The following is a 5,105-nucleotide window of genomic DNA, read 5'->3' on the forward strand; positions in this document are numbered from 1 at the left end:
CTCTCCAGGGATTGTGGCCATCCATATGTGCTTCGTATTTTGAAGCAGCATTGTTTCACTCAGCCGCCTTCTTTGGGGCTCTGTGGATTTCCGAACTGGTTGTGACATCGAAAGGTGATGTATCTGACAGAGCTCTGCAATATTCCGACATCCGGGTCTACCTGGAAGTTGTTCAGATTCTGCTTCGGAGGTCCAAGACCGATCAGACAGGTAGGGGTGCCACAGTGTCCCTTCTGCCAGCACAGGTCTAGGAACTTTGCCCTATCAGAGCAATAGCTGCTTTCCTGGATTTGAGGGGGCCCGTGGAAGGTCTGCTGTTTCGCCACTGTGATGGTTCACCACTGACAAAATATCAATTTTGGGCTGTTGCTAAGTCCGCTCTAGGTACCCTTGGTCTAGGTAAATTTTGCTTTGGGACACATTCTTTTCCAATAGGGGCCACTTCTACTGCCGAATCCCTGGGTTTCTCAACCAACCAGGTGAAGGTGGTGGGCAGATGGCACTCCAAGGCTTTCAGGCCATAGGTTAGGCCTCTAGGGTGATGACCCCCTTCTTCCCAGTTATTCTGGTTCTTATTGTTTTCCTGTTTTCCCAAGATCGATGGAATGGGTGTGAACCCATGCGTGTGCTCATATGTGGACACAGCATGGTGTTCTGGGCTGGTCGGAGGGCTTCCCGGTCTGGCTGTGGACCTCAGCTTGGACTGTCCTGACACGCCTGCATTCAGTGGCTTGGCAGACATGGCATGCAGTGGGAGCGCCTCCTACCCACTCTATTTCATCAAGGACTGGTACAGGTCCCCCCGCAGGTTTTGGTGCTGCATCTTGGGGGGAATGACCTGGGCCATGTGAGAGGCAATGGCCTCATTTTGCAAGCATTGGGGGATTTTCCCGTTATTAGGCGCTGTTGGCTGGGGGTAGCCATCATATGGTCATGCTTGCTGCCCAGACTTTTCTGGCGGAATGTGGAAAACCAGCGAGCCATTGAAAGGGCTCAACAGAAGGTTAACAAGGAAATAGCTCTGAGGCTATCCCAGCAGGGAGATGGGATCATCTCCCATCCAGAGATTTTATGGACCTGGGGGGAGCTCTACAGGTATGATGGGGTACACCTGTCAAACTTGAGGAAAGATATATTCCCCTGGGATCTGCAAAGGGGCCTGCAGGAAGTACTTCAGTGCAGGTGGGGGGAGTTTGACTAAGCAATAGGCTTGTCACTCCCTGTGGAGGTTAGGACGGGCATTCGGGATGAGAATAGTGACGGTGTGCATTCAGAGGCACGGTTATTGTGACAGGTGACGCCTGAGGCCTCCCGCTCTGGGTTTTGCAGCCCATCGGGGGGATAAGGGTTACCTTAGGGATGGGGGAGAATTTCTCCCCGAAACTTCGGGGGGCCGAGTGCCAACGCATTCGGTCCTCCGAAGGTTGTTCGGGGAGAAATGCTCCGCCCCCCCGCCCCCCGCCCCCCCCCCGGGATGGGACTTACCTTTCACGAATGTCGCTTCCGGCGGCGGGTCCCGGCGGCGGTTCGGCAGGTCTTCATCAGGGGTGGGGGCGGCAGCCGGTCTTTCAACTGGCTGCTGCCGCCACCATTACAAGAAAAGTAAAAAAACAACAACGCCCCTGTGATAGGCTACGTAACGATTTACGTAGCCTATCACAGCTAGATTTGCAAAGTCAGCCGTGATAGGCTACATTAATCGTCACGTAGCCTATCACGGGTGACTTTATAAAAAAAAAAACGCGTACGCTAATGGCGGCCCCCATAGGGAGCCGCCATTCGCATTCCTTATTTGGTCCCTGTAGTCTACGTAAAGATTTACGTAGACTACGGCGAAAATAAGGGCAACGCAAATAGCGTTTAATATAAGCGTTGCCCTTATTTTCGCTGTAGTCTACGTAAATCTTTACATAGACTACAGGGACCAAATAAGGAATGCGAATGGTGGCTCCCTATGGGGGCCGCCATTTGCGTACGCGCTTTTTTTTTTCTTTTTTTTTAAAGTCACCCGTGATAGGCTACGTGACGATTAACGTAGCCTATCATGGGTGACTTTGCAGATCTAGCCGTGATAGGCTACGTAAATCGTTACGTAGCCTATCACGGGGCTTTTTTTTTTTTTTACTTTTCTTTTGAAGTTCGTGGCCGGGGAGACGGGGCGCTTCTCCCCGGCCTGAATTTCGGCCGGGCGAGGCGGGAAGCCTCCCCCCTGGCCTGAATTTCGGCTGGGCGAGGCGGGAAGCCTCCCCCCCCGGCCTGAACTTTGGGGGGAGAACCGAAGCACCTCCCCCCACCGTGAAGCAAGCTGCGAGACCAGGTAAGTGACTTTTGTACATCCCTAGGTTACCTGTGAGGCCAATTCACCTCCCCTACCCAGTGTTGTGTAGCCTGGGTGGGGGTGACAGGGGAAGGCCTACCTCTCCCAAAAGGGGTAGTCCTGTGGGGCAGTGAGATGACACACCACCACACAGGCTTTGAATGCTTTCACCCATTTCAGGTGCAGCTAGGGGCTGTCCCAGTTTAGTTGCCCGTCCTTTTTCTCCTTTGGAGATTTTATCAATAAATGTGGCCCGATTTGAACCCAAGAAACTGTGTCAGCCTCTTCATTTCCCCTTCTCTGCTCGCAAATGCCACACCACGAGTCCAGCTTGCTTGGCCTCGTGGTGGGCCGTTGCGGGAGGGTGGGGAGAGGTGACATCCTCAGCCGCGATTGGCGGCCTGAGGTGGTGCCACCAGGGATGGGAGAGCCTACTTAAGGCTCTCCGCACCACTCCTCCACACCTTTGCAAAATGTGGCTCCCCCCCCCCCCGTCCAGTGTGGGACTTGTCTGGTCATCCTTTTGGGGGCCATGTAGGAATTTTTGGCTCACAGTCTTATTGGTCTTAAGCTGTGTGTCTTTTCACCTACTTCACACTGTAAATGGGGTGGATACATCCTTAGGTTAATTTGTTGTTTTAAGTCTATTTATGGTCACATGCTGGTGCGGTTAGGATGGGCATTTGGGATGCGAATAGTGACAGTGTGCATTCAGAGGCATGGTTATTGTGACAGGTGCCGCCTGAGGTCTCCCGTTCCGGCTTTCGTGGCCCATCGGGGCGATAAGGGTTACCTGTGAGGCCAACTCACCTCACCTACCCAGTGTTGTGCGACCTGGGCGGGGGTGACAGGCGAAGGCCTACCTCCCCCAAAAGGGGTAGCCTTGTGGGGCAGTGAGATGACACATCACCACACAGGCTTAGAATGCTTTCACCCATTTCAGGTGCAGCTAGGGGCTGCCCCAGTTTAGTTGCCCATCCTCTTTCCCCTTTGCAGATTTTATCAATAAATGTGGCCCGATTTGAACCCAAGAAACTGTGTCAGCCTCTTCATTTCCCCTTCTCTGCTCGCAAAGAGAATCCAATGATGTCTTCCTCTTGTTTGGGTAGAGTCCACAATGGGGCAGAAAAAATAAGTACATGTGTGCACTGCAGAAAATGACGGTGTTATTATATTATTTTTTGCTATTTTTTATACCGCTTAATATCCTAAAATTTCTAAGAGGTTCACAATACATACATATATAATACTGTAATATATATATATATATATATATATATATACACACACACACACACACACACAATGCAAGAACAATATTAATTAATTTAAAAAATTACAACAGAAAAAATGATAAAACTGAGCAGTGTCATTGTCCATTACAAGTCAGGGAAAGCCTAAAATAAATAAGTGTATCTTCAAGAGGCATTTAAAGCTCACCACACTTTCTGGCTCTTGAACAACATGTGGGAGGGTGCCCCAGAGGGTATACCGCTCCCCTCTGCTCTGAAAATGTCATGTAAATGTACTGAGACCTGAACAGGAATCCCAGTATGTGTACTATTCCTACTCATCTTCTTCATTAAAATGCTAGGTTGTGCTTCCCAGAATTTCAGATTTTCAAACCTTTCATCTACTTGTCCTAATAATTTGTCAAACTGTGGTTCTCCAGTTCACAGGAGGGAGCAGGCGATGCTGCATGAGTTTGCTGCCCCCACATTACAAGACTTGTGCATGCAGATGGCTTCCATGAATGGAGTTATTATTATTGTGCGAGACCACTTCCTAAGTCCCACTGCAGCCGACTCTGAACTGGAGCACTTTTCAAACAAAGGCATTCAGCATTTCACACTGAATGGCTGGGAGTTTTATTTATTTCTGCACTGTCCATTAGCCAAAACTCTCCGGGCAGTTCAGAAAACAAATTTAAAACTACAAAATACAATAACATAGTAAAACACAATAAAAATGACTGAGAAGTGGCTATACCAGTCTTCCCCAGCCTGCTGGCCACCAGATATTTTGAACTATAACTCCCAGCATTCCTGACCATTGGCCATCTTGGATGGGAGCTGACATTCAAAACATCTGGAGGGCACCAGGTTGGGGAAAGCTGGGCTATAGGATTGCAGCCTAAACACTTTAAATCAGCCTTATTAGTCCCAGGTTCCTAACTTTAATCCCAACCTGCAACATAGGTCCCAACTTCAGTTAATTACTGTATGTGCCTATCATTCTTTCTTTTCCCCTCTAGTATGGGCTTTTGCCAGTTTAACAGTGGGGTAGTTGAGGGAATTTTAGTGGGTGCAACTTGCCATCCAGGATTGATAAAATATGTTCCTGTAGAAATCATCTATATTAAACAATTATTAGAGACAGAGGGCCCTTGTCATCCTTCACATCTCATCTTTGTTTCCCTCCCCTTCTGTATTTATATCTATAAGCTAAATGGCAACAAGAAGAAAGTGGTGGTGTCGTCACTGCTGTGACCTACGCAAGGTCAGGGCATGGCACACTTGTGGATTCTGACCCACCAGTTCAAGAAAAAAATTTAATGGTTCAAAAACTATCTGAAAAGCCAGAGGATTAACAGATTTGCTCTACGTTGGAAATCAAGCCAGCATACTTTTTACCTAATGGAAAGGGCAAATGCTACCTGACAGAAATTATAGTAATCACACCAGTTTAAAATGAAAGCATGAATTGCTAGATATATGAGGCAATATAGTAGGCTTTATTCGAAAACATTTTTCTATTAAAATAAAGAAAATGTACGATAATAGCTGGG

General features: G+C 48.4%; 1 pseudogene; it reads left to right on the forward strand.

Moving 5' to 3' along the window:
• The first annotated feature begins 541 nt into the window (after positions 1–541).
• On the forward strand, positions 542–1,201 carry LOC146357277 (uncharacterized; annotated as a pseudogene).
• Positions 1,202–5,105: the final 3,904 nt, after the last annotated feature.

Source organism: Heloderma suspectum, chromosome 1 (assembly GCF_057233095.1).
Source record: "Heloderma suspectum isolate Gila_16-S chromosome 1, 16-S_ref, whole genome shotgun sequence".
NCBI lineage: Eukaryota > Metazoa > Chordata > Lepidosauria > Squamata > Helodermatidae > Heloderma > Heloderma suspectum.